The sequence below is a fragment of the Hevea brasiliensis genome, chromosome 15 (genome assembly GCF_030052815.1).
Source record: "Hevea brasiliensis isolate MT/VB/25A 57/8 chromosome 15, ASM3005281v1, whole genome shotgun sequence".
Classification (NCBI taxonomy): Eukaryota; Viridiplantae; Streptophyta; class Magnoliopsida; order Malpighiales; family Euphorbiaceae; genus Hevea; species Hevea brasiliensis.
In genome coordinates this window covers 35,307,192-35,322,128 of record NC_079507.1, presented here as the reverse complement: position 1 = coordinate 35,322,128, position 14,937 = coordinate 35,307,192, and positions in this window count along the sequence as shown.

Genomic DNA, 14,937 nt, shown 5'->3' with positions numbered 1-14,937 from the left:
ACAAAGAGACTCAACAAAATGCAAGCCAATGCAGTTGGTACAAGCAACCAGCATTGCGTGTAACACCTTAGGCAAATCCCACATCGACAAAACACGGGAGAGATGCTGGGTTTATAAGTTGTTGGTTCGTAACTCCTAGTGACGCGTTTTAAAATTGTGAGGGCTTCGGCCCAGAGCGGACAATATCACTAGTGGGCCGGGCCATTACATTTGTGGTATCAGAGCCGCTCCGCATGCAACCTTGAACGATGGTGGGGCAAACCTCAGCGTGTCACACCCTACCCCTCTGTAAGGCATAACATGATCCCGTAGTATACTTAATGAATTACCAACTCCGTCTACTGATAACCCATTAAATACACTACAAGGGATTTTAAAAACTTCTCTTACTTCTTTTATAGTGGTGAGCACTATTTACAGGTGTTAAAAACTTTGGTGAACTGAAGTGAAACAATTAACTCATTTGATTTATTTGGAATTTCTGTAAAAATTTTGGCAGAGTGCCATCTGTATTTTGGACAAAACAGTTCTTCAGAAAACCTGTAAAAAGCACTTCAATAATTTTCCAAATCTCATCTCCAATACATTTCTCAACACAACAATTTATCAACTCAATTCCATAGAAATTTTTCAAAGTCTGAGATAAGAAAATATAATACAATTTTTACAAGTCAAATAACTCATAATTAATTTACAACTTTAAGTTACAATTTGAATTTACAACTGCTCAAAACCAAAAACAAAATATACATAAAGTGAATATACATTACAGTACAAAATGCCAAATGTGGTATACTCACTATACCCAAAAATCTCTCGCTGGCGGTACTAGCAGCCTAGTCTGCTGCCCTGTCTGCAATACTGTCTACACCTGACAATAAAAGCTATCGCTGAGACAATGTCTCAGTGGTGCACAACATTAACCAAATACAATTTAAATCACAATTCATAAGTCATGTAAATAGTGGATACTTAAAATCATAATTAAATTTAAGACAGTAATTGTCAAACCAGAATTTAAACTCCATTTCTCAATATCACAATAAATTTCAATAAGTCAGATCATGGTTGAATTCAAAAGACAGTATATGTCAATAAGAGTTTAAATTCATTTCACAATCTCACAATACATATCAATAAATCACACACAGCTTAATCATGTTTCAAAGTTCAATTCATCCCAAAAGCCGATGGCTAATGAGGTATTCAATTCGTCCCAAAAGTCGATGACTAATGAGGAATAACATAGCTAGCTAGCAAAAATATGAGTACTCATCCAATTCGTCCTCAACAGGCACACACCTCAACACTTGACGGAGAGGGAATTCAATTCGTCCCACTAGACAAGCTAATGAGGAATACAATCAATATACATGATAGCTGTGGTTTCAAACCATTTCCAATGCTTTTAAATCAATAAGTATCCATCAATGTCATTCAAACAATTTCTCACAGTTTCAAATCATTTACAATGCTTTTCAAGCAATAAAAATCCATTCAAATACATTTCCACAATTTAAAACAATAATATACAAATAGTCAATATTTATTTCAATTGAAAATAATTCAAAAGAAATAGTTGTTGTGCACAAACTCTGATATTTGTCTCCTGGTCTTGACTCAGTATTTCTTTCCCTTTTACTGAGTCCTTGTTAACTGAGAAACACAATTTGAAGTGTTTCAGTGCTAAATTAATTTGCCTCTAACGATAATGTTCGATAAACAATTCATTGAATTCCTTTATTTGCTTAATCACCTAATATACCGACCCTCGATGTTTTCTAGGTAAATTAGGTTTTAGTGTCCTTTATATGTCACATTCGATAGGATTTTAGGGTTGGTACGTGTTACCAAACTCAATTCTATGTATATTGCGTTTTCTTGCATTTTATTGCAAATTGCTGGATTTCGGGATACTAGTTTGACCTAGCCGGACAACCTAGTTCCCTCGGTTTTCGGGTTTCGGTCAAAACTACAAACTTGTAGATCTATGTCTTATTGCACGCAGGGAAAAATTTCAGGTCAATCCGAGTTAATTAGACCAAGTTATGGTCATTACACTATTGCTGGTCAAATGGCATCAAATTAGGTCAATTTTAGGTCAATTTGGTCAACTTTGGTTCGGCCAGTTTTTGGACCCGAACTTGTGCAAGCTTTTTGACTTGCTTCTGGTCATTTCTGGGTTTTGGTGTCTTCATAAGACTTGTAGGTATGGGTCTTAACTATTCATGGTTAAAATTTCAGGTCAATTGGACCTGTTTTGAGTGAGTTATGGCCTAAACACTCACTGCTGCCCAATTGGTCATTTTTCAGGTCCTAATTGTACCTAATCCGAATTGGTCATTTTCTTAGGTCACCTTGCAAGCAGAATTTTGGTATGCTTTCTCAATGAAAGTTGGCACATTTTGTGCCTAGTTCCACCTCCAATTGGTCTCATACCAATTGAGGTTACACATTTAAACTTATTGGCTAAAATGTACACTGCCCTTAGTTACCTTGCTTAAACACACATCAATCACACACTTACCTTGCAATATGTTTACTTCCCTACCAAATCTGTTTTGGTACATTACCAAAAACATATTCCACTTTACATTAACATTACTTTGGGCAGATTACAATTATCCTCAACACACCAAATATAATTCACATTTACAAGTTCTAAGTACAATCACATACACACCTAACCATTACAAATCTTACATACACTTTACAATATCAATCTATATACATATCCATCAAACTTCTATGTCAATATTCTGCAACCACCTTCATGAACACACATTTATTCAAGAATCCCCAAGCTGCCGAAACTCTTCCTCAATACCAAAGTGTCCTACAATTCATCAATTCCCATCCAAGTGCAAAAATCACCATACACATATGAAGTAATTCACTAGGTTATTAAATCACCATAACCAACATCATTTCCCATCAAATATATGCACAATTATCTCATCAAATACATGACTACATGGCTGTCCAAAATGAACACAACAATAACTCTTCAAACTCAAAAATTTTCTTCACAAATCTAACACCCATAACATGCACAAAAAATTTAACAAAGCCATTTTCAAAAATGCTAACTTACCTTATGGTTGGAGCTTGTTAAACCTTGCTTAAACTTCTCAAATTTGGTATCAAACTCTTCCTTATGATGAGTAGACCATTTTTCATGAAGGGACCTAAGTGATTGAAGGTGAAATGGAAGGGTTAGATGAAGCTTTAAGGAAACGTCAATGGTGGACTTCTCTTCTTCTCAATTCGGCTGGTTTTATGGAAATGGAGAAGATGAACTTTCTGCTGGGATAATGGAAGTACAGCTGCCCCATTATGTGTCTATTATATTCCTTTAGTGGCCCACTCACTCAATTATAACTATATAATAAGCTTACATGTTTTATTTACACATTTTTCACTCCATTTTGGCTATTTGTATTAGGTACCCTCAATTTAATTTTTCATTTTATTTTCTAAGTGTAATATTATTTATTTTTAATGGACATTTAGGTCAAAAGGCAATTCGGGATGTCAAATGACCATAATGCCCCTGTTCGGGTTGCATTCCCGATTTTTAGTATCTGGGTTTTGTCTGTTTTTCGATTTCTCACTTTTCTTTGTACTAATTATTTAATTTTTCTTTGATCTTCCTAATGATATTTATTCTTCAATAAGGGTCTATTTAGGTCCAAAAATGTTTTCAGTGGTTCCCATGATCCGAGCAAGTCAACGGTCCACGCCGTGACTTCCGGTCATGATCACCATCGCTAGGATTCCCGGCTCGCTTAACTTGATCACATTTCTTTGCTATTATTTTTCCTTTGTTTTTCTTGTATTTTCTTTTCTTGTATTTCATTATTTTATGTCTTCTTACTCATATCGAAGTGTAGTTCTAGGCATCCTAGCTGTCCGGACAACACTGGTCACCGGAACAGTAGAACGCACTACCGAACTTTGGGGTGTTACATTGCGACAACTATGGAGGAGGATATACAACCTTAGAATTCAATAGCTTCAATGAACCTCCCATAGAACAGATGAACTATGTGAATAATGGAGGAAACTTCAACTAGAGGCAGCCCAACAATTCATATTCAAACACTTATAACTATGGATGGAGGAAGCACCCAAATTTCTCTTGGTCAAACCAACAGAATCAGCCAATAAACAAACAACAGGTGTATAAACCACCAGCACACCCTGGATTTCAGAACATAGGCCAAAACTTTACATAGCCACCACCGCTTCCTCAACTCAACAACCTAAATTGAAGATGACCATGGAATCCATGATGGAAGGTTTCCTAGCAGCTCAACAGTAACAGAATGAATTGATTAAACAGCTAACTTCCAGAATGGACCAACTTGCTACCCATAACAAGATGCTAGAGAATCAAATTGCTCACCAAGCAAGTTCTTTAAGTAAGGATATTGACAAACTACCTGGTCAACCAGAGATGAACCCAAGGGAGCATTGTAAGGCAGTTACATTGAGGAGTGGGAGAACTCTAGTACAACCAGAGGAAGAACTGACAGAGGAAACCTCAAAAAAATCTGAAAGCCAAGCAGAGAAAAAGGAGGAAGCCAAGAAAGATCAGGAAGAGGAAGCAGGGAAGAAAAAGAAGTTACCAGAGCCATACCAGCCTCCCCTACCTTTTCTTCAGAGATTTTAGAAAGCTAAATTATACAAGCAGTTTGGAAAGTTTTTAGAAGTTTTATAAAAACTTTATATCAACATTCCCTTCACTGAAGCACTCTCTCAGATGCCATCCTATGCCAAATTTCTTAAGGAAATTCTGTCAAAGAAAAGAAAACTGGAAGACTATGAGACAATTTGTAACACCCCTCACTCCACTACAATGTAACTGAGCAATGTGTGCTACATTCGGTGCCGAAGCACCCTATTTTGTCTTACTTTATTATTTTAGTAATTTTGGATTCATTTAACTTAATATCAATTATCTTTCTTTGGAGAAACCAATAGGGTTTCCCCTATTTCATTTTCAGTTGACGTATTTCACTATTCACCTACTTGAAATTTTTAATAATATTTTTCAATAATAATCTCATCCATACTCATATCATCATTTCAAAAATCATCATTAAATTCAAATCCGTACTCATTGGTACAAATTCATTCATGCTCCATTCTTATAGCAAAATTCTCAAATTTGCATTAATTTACATGATTTGCAATAATTACATTTATCCTTAATTTACACGATATACAAATTAATTACAATTTGCTAATTTACATTACAATATAAGAAATAAATAACATACACAAAATACATGATATGCTTAATGTGAGCCCTATCTACATGCATTGCTGAAGAAGTGACAACCTTTGAACACTCTGTATATTAGAACTCCAAAATCTGTTTGGTATTCGCTGGGCTTTAACTTCAGTACCTGCGCGAGGAAACAAATCTATCATGCTAAGCATTGTTGTTTAGTGGTGCAATAATATAGCAAGAAAATAATATACAAATGAAGGAAGAAATAAACCATAGTTCGAATAATTTAGATTTATAATGAATTTAGTTTCTAATATTAACTATCCTCTATCCTGCCATGTTCTTCTTTGGAGGTGCTCAGTTCAGAAATTTGCATTAATGATGTACCAGAAATTTGCATTAATAATGTTATTAAGTTATAACTCTCCCACTAGTCTTTTTATCACTTCCTTGATACTTTCTAAGTTGTTTATAATCATTTCGTAATATTTAAAATTTTTTTAGAACTAATTTCATTTACTTCAGACCATTCTAAGAAACAAATTTTTGGTGCTAATCTAATTTATTTTAGAACTTCATACTCATTTATTTGCTTTCTAGCATTTTTAATTGCTAATATTCATAACTTATTTTAATAAATTAGACTGCCCAAGTAACCTATGACAGGCTGACTAAACTGGATAACAGGTTGTTGGCACTGGACACCGCGGTGCCTCGGGCCGTCATACCATGGGACGCAGAACGTCAACCATGTATGCAGTAAGTATGGCAAAAAAGCCATGATAATACATAATCGGGCATTAAGCCATGAGTGCGAGCATAAAGCCATGAATGCGGGCATAAAGCCATGAATATGGGCATAAAGCCATGAATATAGGCATAAAGCCTTTCGCAGTATTGCTAAAACAATACCCTATTGGCATGCCAATCTATCCAATCTGAGACACATGTCTAGGCAATACAAGGGCACATAATATCATTAAATATTAATATATTGTGTTTTATGACTTTATTATTTCATAAAAATTTTCAATTATAATGTATACATTCATTTGATCATATATATGATCACAATTCACATCAATTATCCTTTTATATCATTGTACTCAAAGTACTTTTCCTTTCTACAATAATGAGAACTAATGTCTCATTCATACATTAATATGGTTCATTTATTCATTCATTATGTTATTCATATTGATCACAATTCAAAACAATAGTTCACATGTACCATAGTGTTCAAAACATTTTTCCTTTATCTCTTGATGGAAACTTAAATCCCAAATGGCACTTTAATCTCATTTATACATTTAACAATCTATTCATGTAAATTACATTTCATACTTCAAGTTGTATTGCTAATATATTATGAACTCCATTGGTGTTGGGAGTATAAATCTCAATTAACTATTCCAAGTAATCCATGAACATTTCATGGATTCCAAATTTCATGCCTTAATTTCCTCTACCAATTTAGTTCTTACACTTTGTGTCTTTGTATTACTATTCACTCAAATTGTTGACTTTTTAATACATAATAAATTTATTGAACCTAAGTTCATCAAGATGCCACATTTTGCATTCTAAAGTTGTTGGTATTGGTTGCCAATACCATTTCAAAGCTTATTTCATGTTATTCAAAATTTTCAGATTTCATACCCTAAGTTTACTGTTCCATTGGTCATTGTTACAGTGGAAATTTGGCAAATTTTCTTCATCAAAGTTGTTCATTTATGTGTCTTCTTTAATTTCCTTTTTGAATTACTCCAATTGGAGTTTTGTAACTCAAGTTATGGTCATTTTACCATAACTGGCCAGATTGACCTGTACCCAGATTTTCTGGGCAATTTGGTTCTGCCAAATTTGGTGATCTAAGTTTGGTTGGCAATTTGACTAGGTTATGGTCAGAATTTGGATTTTTGTTCTGCACGAAAGTTGTAGGTCTATATCTCAGCTTTCTGATGGTAAAATTTTAGGTCAATTGGACCTTTCTACGCTGAGTTATGACCAAATGAATAAATACTGTTCATTTGGTCATTTTGCCCAGGCAGAATGCAAGTCACCCGGATTAGGGCAATTTTTAGGTCAAATTGATTTGGTTTTCTGGGCAAGGTTTCTTCACCAAAGTTGTGCCATTATGTGTCTAGTTTCATGTCCAATTGTCCTTGCACCAATTGAACCTATACAACTCCATTTATAGCTGCCCAAACATGCTGGACTCGCATCCAGACCTGCAGGGCCACTCAAGGCAGCATACCATTTCAATTCCAATACCACAATGGTCTCCAATTTAAGGTCAAAATTAATCAAATGGTCACTAATTGACCATTAGAACTTCCATTTACCATCAATATGGCCAAACCCTAATATAGCTCAAAACCCAAATTTTCAAATATCCATTCATGCACATACATCAATTCAACATACTTAATGATGTTTAAGTCTCATACTCATGTTCAAGACCACCCATATACAACTTAAATTCATTCAAAACTCATCAACACTTCCATCACTAAGGCTGCCAAAAATTTTAATTGGTCCACACATGGATATGTTCTTTTAATTTCATGAATTTCTAACTAAATCCATATACCTAACTTCAAATTTAAAGAGAAAAATGGAGAGATATGGCACTGACCTCACTTGTGACCTAACTTGGACTTGCCCAACTTCAAAATTTCCTCAAATTTCTGTTGCCTTATGCTTCCTCAAGGTTTAGGGATAATTTTTTGTGAAGGAAGTTTAGGGTTTTGGGGTGGAGAGCTTAGGGAAAATCAAGCTTGAACAAGAGCTTTCATGGAGTTTTTTCTCCTCTCTCTCTCTCTCTCTACATTTCTACAGCCCAAAGATTGAAGATGGCTATCCAATTTTTCAATTTTTATCTCCTTTTATTCATGTTTAAGTAGTTTATAATAATGTGTCAAAATTTGGTTGGGTGAAAATATTTTAATTGCATCATGCTTATGTCAAAAATATGACTTTTATTTCATTTTATTTTTTTTTCTTTTCTACTCATTTTCAATTAAATTTTTAGCAATATTTATTCATATTTTAGATCATAATAATTATTTACTTAACTGGACAAGTCGGTAAAAAATCATCTTTGAAGACGAAATTACCAAAATGCTCTCCATTTTGCTTAACAGACCAAAATTGTCTGTACTAATTGAAAATTTTTTTCTAACGATTTTCTTGGTATTCTAATGCCATAGAACCCTCAATGACTCTTCTCTAGAGTCCTAAAAATTATTTTATGAATTTTCTCCTGGGTTTAGGGCTTCTAGTTGCGAAGATCGCAACTTCCCATTAGGTTACCCATCGCTAGGGCACCTGCTCATTTAACTTGGTTGTATTTTATTTCTAAAATTTTTCCTAAATTTTTCTTATTAATATTTGAGTTAATTATAGTTCCTCACTTTAGTTTAAATATTTTTCTAAACGTTCTAGCTGTCCAGACCGACACTGGTCACCGGAGCAGTAGAATGTGCGGCATTGCTACAGTGAGGGTGTTACACAATTGCTTGCTCTAACAGAGGAATGTAGTGCCATACTGCAAAACAAACTACCTCTAAAATTGAAAGATCCAGGAAGCTTCTCCATACCCTGCCTCATTGGCAATAAGAAAATAGACAAGGCCCTCTGTGATCTTGGGGCAAGTGTGAGTTTAATGCCTCTATCAATATGCAAAAAATTGGAGATCGGAGAACTGAAGCCAACAACAATTTCACTGCAATTGGCTGATCGATCTGTTAAATATCTTATGGGCATACTGGAGAAAATCCCCATCAAAGTGGGCAAATTCTTCATTCCAGTAGACTTTGTTGTCCTTGAGATGGAAGAAGATGTTCAGATCCCTATCATCTTGGGAAGACCATTCTTAGCAACTGCCCAAGCAATCATAGACGTAAAAAATGAGTGACTAACCCTTAAGGTAGGAGAAGAAGAAGTGGAATTCAACTTGTTCGACACAATGAAATCCAAATTTGAACTTGATGAATGCTTCAAGGTTGACATAATTTACAAACAAGTTAAAGAGGAATTTCATAAGATACATCCTAAAGATCCTCTTGAAGCATGTATTGTGCACAGCCACACAGCGAATAATGAAAACATAAAAATAACAGCCTGTCCACAACAGTTAGCAGCTCATCCACCCCTACCCTTAGCTCAAGCTTTCGAGATGGAGAAGTTGAAGGAGGAACAGCCCAAGGGCAAGCTCCAGGAAAACACCAAACAGGTAGAATTGAAACCTCTCCCCTCCTCACTAAGGTACGCATTTCTGGACTCAAACTCTAAATATCCTATTATAATCAATGCTATTCTATCTAAGATAGAAGAGGAAAAATTGGTAAGAAAACTTGGGACCCATAACAAGGCTATAGGGTATAAAATAGAAGACCTGAAAGGGATTAACCCCTTGATTTGCATGCATAGAATACCAATGAAAGAAAATAGTAAACCCACTATCGAGCACCAAAGAAACTTAACCCAAACATGAAAGAAGTAGTCAAGAAAGAAATTTTGAAACTATTAGATGCAGGTATCATATACCCAATTTTTAATAGTAAATGGGTTAGTCTAGTACATATAGTTCCTAAGAAGGGTGGGACAACTGTTATCCAAAATGCAAACAATGAATTGATTCCTACTAGGATAGTCACTGGTTGGCGAATGTGCATAGATTATAGGAAATTGAACAGTGCCACCAGAAAAAACCATTTTCCTCTCCCTTTCATTGACCAAATGATAAAAAGGTTAGCGAAACACTCTTACTTCTGTTATCTAGATGGGTACTCGGGATTCTTTCAAATTCCCATTCACCCAGAAGACCAAGAAAAGACCACATTCACATGCCCTTATGGAACATTTGCATATAGAAGGATGCCCTTTGGTCTTTGTAATGCCCTTGCCACTTTCCAAAGATGCATGATGGCTATTTTTTCTGATTATATTGAAAATATCATGGAAGTTTTATGGATAATTTTTCTGTCTATGGAACTACTTTTGATGATTACCTAGACAATTTATCTAAGGTGTTGCAAAGATGTGAAAAATCAAACCTGGTCCTAAATTAGGAAAAATGCCACTTCATGGTAAGGGAAGGTATAGTTTTGGGACATTTGATATCAGAAAGAGGAATTTAGGTTAGTAAGGCAAAAATTGAGATCATTAAAAACACGCTACCACCAACATCAGTCAAGGGAGTGCGAAGCTTTTTGGGATATACAGGGTTCTACAGAAGATTCATTAAAAAATTTTCCAAAATAGCTAAGCCACTTACCAACCTGTTAAGTCAAGATGTTCCCTTTGATTTTGATGAAAATTGCCTTGCCTCTTTTAACGGGATCAAAGAAGCCCTGATCTTAGCACCAATAATGCAGCCACCAGATTGGGAGCTACCATTCGAGGTGATGTGCGATGCGAGCGACTTTACAGTTGGAGCAGTGCTCGGGCAAAGAAAAGATAAAAAGTTCCATGCTATTTATTATGCCAGCAAGACACTCAATGACGCGCAAATCAATTATGCCACCACAGAGAAGGAATTCCTAGCAGTGGTGTTTGCAATGGACAAATTTAGATCCTACTTAATTGGGTCAAAAGTCATTGTATTCATAGATCATGCTGCCATCCGGTACCTTTTGAATAAGAAAGAGGCGAAACCAAGGCTGATTCGATGGATTTTACTCCTGTAAGAATTTGACCTTAAAATCAAGGACAAAAAGGGATCAAAAAATGTAGTGGCTAACCATCTTTCGAGGCTGAAATTAGAGTAGACAGGGGACTTCAAGGATTTGCCAATTGATGATTCATTTCCTGATGAGCAATTACTAGCATTCTCCTAAGCTCCATGGTATGCTGACTTTGTTAATTTTTTTGTATGTAGGGTATTGCCTCCAAACATGACTTATCAGCAAAAGAAGAAATTTCTGAATGATGTGCGGTTCTATAAATGGGAGGAACCTCTACTGTACAAGAGATATAATGATGGGCTAATAAGAAGATGCATACTGAAGGAGGATATGGAGAGCATCCTCTAGCACTGCCATTCATCAATATATGGAGGACACTTTAGCACAACAAAAATAGCAGCTAAAATTTTGCAAGCTGGATTCTACTAGCCCAATCTATTCAAGGATGTGAGATCCTTCATGCTAGCTTGTGATCAATGCCAAATAACTGGTAACACTTCAAGAAGGAATGAAATGTCACTGCATGGTATACTTGAGGTAAAATTGTTTGATGTATGGGGGATAGACTTCATGGGTCTATTCCCCTCTTACCATGGAAACAAGTATATTTTGGTTGGTGTTGATTATGTCTCAAAATGGGTAGAAGCAATAGCCAAATCAACCAACAATGCTAGAGTGGTCACAAGGTTCCTTAAGAAGAATATCTTCACAAGATTTGGTACACCATGAGCAATAATCAGCGATGGAGGAATTCACTTCTGCAACCAATAATTCGAAACACTATTGAAAAAGTATGGACTCATAAGGTGGCACACCTTATCATCCTCAAACCAGCGGCCAAGTAGAAATCTAAAACAGGGAACTGAAGCAGATTCTAGAGAAATTGTAAATCGATCTAGGAAGGACTGGTGCATGAAGTTAGATGATGCACTGTGGGCATACCGCACTGTATATAAAACCCCAATTGGCATAACACCCTTCCGACTGGTTTATGGAAAATCATGCCATCTCCTTGTCGAACTTGAGCATAAAGCTTACTGGGCAATTCAAATCCTAAACTTTGACCTCAAAGCTATTGGTGAAAAAAGGCTCCTACAATTGAATGAGTTGGAAGAAATTCGACAGGACGCATATGAAAACGCTGGGATCTTCAAAGAAAAAACCAAAAGATTTCACGAAAAGCACATCTCAAGAAAGGAAATTAAAAAAGGGGAACTTGTCCTATTTTTCAACTCTAGATTGAAACTCTTTCTAGGGAAGCTGAAATTGAGATGGTTCGAACCTTTTAAGGTCACTCAAGTCTTCTCGCATGGAGCAGTGGAAGTGTGGAACGAAACCTCAAGTGCATTTAAAGTCAATGGGCAGAGGCTGAAGCCTTACTTTCAAGGAGAACCCATAGAGAAGGGAGTCAATTGCACCTTTGAAGACCCTCCTGACAGATCGTGAAATATGAAAGCAAAATCCAGCTAAAGACTATAAACAAGTGCTTTTTGGGAGACAACCTAAAATTTTTCTGAACTTTTCTTCTTTCCCTTTCTTATTTTGATTTTTGTTTCATATTCATTAGTGATTCATTTTGTAGGACCTTTTGGAAAAGCAAGGAGCTAGAAGCAAGAGAGGAGAGGAATCATCAAGTCAAAACCACACAAGAGAAAATTAAACAAAACTGGGGAAGTAGCTCTATTGCTAACCTTTACATCCATTTTATGCATTGTGGTGAGAAAAATTTTTCATAAGGAAAAAATTGGAGAATCAGAAGATTACACAGGTCATGTATAGGTTTTCACACGCCCCGTGTAACATTCTGGAAGTCCGTAAAACTCTTGTAAAATTTTAACTCTGAGGGAGACAAAAAGTTACAAGGTTCCCCTTTGTAATTTACACGAGCCGTGTAATGTTGCTAGAAGAATAACTTGAGGACAGAAAGTTACACGGATTCCCTTTGAACCTTACAAGGGATGTGTAACATGTTCAGCAAAGCAACTCGAGAGGCAGTAAGTTACATGGGTCCTAGAGCTCATTTACATGGGTTGTGTACTATGACAGAACTTGAAATTTTCAGGCAAAAACTTACACGGCCCTACATGTCGAGACCCGTGTAGTGATACACGGCCCATGTATCATGTCACAGATGAGACTCCTGGGGCACGAAACATGCGAAACAAAGAGTCCTAATGGCTTTTTAAATGCACCTCTCTTCCTTGAACCACTCCCCATGAAAAAACCCTTCATCTCCACCCCTCCTAGTCTATAAAAACCCCTCAAATCTCTTCTCCCTTCACCAAACCCTTGTCTTCTCTTTCCAAAACTGATCAATGGCTCCTGCAAAATGATCTGTACTAAGAATGGGCTCTTCCTTAAGGCAAGGAGGAGAATCCTCACCTTTTCCACCTCAGTCGACACCCCAACGCCCAAGAATAAGGGCAGCCTCTCCTTAACCAGCCCCACCTCAACCACAACCTCCTCAACTAGCCCCACTGCAACCCTAGCCATGAGCAGCTCCACAACCTAAAATCTCTATTCCTTAGGGATTCCGTGACGATGCCCACAAGGCCATGTGCACTCAGCTTCACACTCAAAAAATTAGCTCCATAAAATACATGGATTTCGCGCTACTAGAGCAAATCAGGCTGCAAGACGAGATCAACGGACTCTTTGATAGCATCAGATGGATAAGGTTTACCCAACTCCAATTCCCCGCACACTGGGACACCACACTGAAGTTTTTAGGCAGTTTCAAGGCCACCTTATGGCCTACCAATAGGGAAGATAGAGGCAGAATTGAATTTCGCCTCCTTGGTATCGACCAAGTAATGAATATAGATGAGTTTAATGCCATCTTCGGCTTCGACAGCACTGGCCACCAAGAGATCCCTCAGAACTTCATGCTCTACAATAACATTAACTTCTGGAGTTCTATAGCCCTGAACACGGAGCCATATAACTCCAGCAAGTCAAAATCCTAGGGTATCACTAGTCCAGCCCTGTGTTAAATACATCGATTAGCCGCCCACACCATCATGGGCCATGGTGATAGCCTTGGCGTGGTAAATGCTAATGAGCTCTTTTTCCTATGGTGTATGGTCATCGGGCAGTGCTGCAGCACTAGCTTCTTTTTGTGCAACCACCTCCGTCGCTTCTGTCATCAGCCTACCAAGCACATCGTGCTTGGTGGCCTCATCACAACCATCGCCCTCCACTTTGGGTTCATCCCAGGACATCATAGGCTGCACTCCGTCAGCCGAACATTAAGAATCGATCAAACCATCTGCATATCTATGGGGATATGTAAAAAGGTCGACAACAACTACTACCTGCTTAATGCCGAACGGAATGCCATCCCTCAGAGAGACAAAGCACAAAAAGGACTTGGCAAGACCTCGTAGCCACAGGCGGAAGCCCAAGAGCCATTCTTTCATGAATCCCTCGCTCGAGTGCCTCCATGCACACCACCACCCACAGACCCGGTCCTCGCATACCTACAGTGTATGGAGACCAGCATCAACAATAGGATGCAAGGAATTGAGGACAGCCTGTAGAAAGCCCACAATAAGTTGGACATGCTAATGGAGAGGCTCAATCAAGAGGAGCCATCATCGCCATCATCACCGTTAAAGACCTTTTAGAGCTAGGACTATAGGATAGGTTCTTTATTGTAAAATCTTATATACCTTAGTCCTAAATTGCAATCATAGGTCTCTTTTATTTGCTTTTTGTCCAACCTTTCCATGTTTAATACATAATATGCTTTCTTATTATTTTTATACGATTTTCTCTAATTTTGCATATTATGTTGACATTAAGGACAATGTCTGATTTGAGTTTTGGAGGGGGTACAAGTGTGACACCCCTCACTCGACTACCGTGTAGCAGAGCGAGGTGTGCTACATTTGGTGTCGGAGTACCCTATCTTATCTTACTTTATTCCTTTAATCATTTTCAATTCGTTTAATTTAATACCAATTATTTTTTGATGGAGAAACTAATGGAGTTTTCCCTATTTTATTA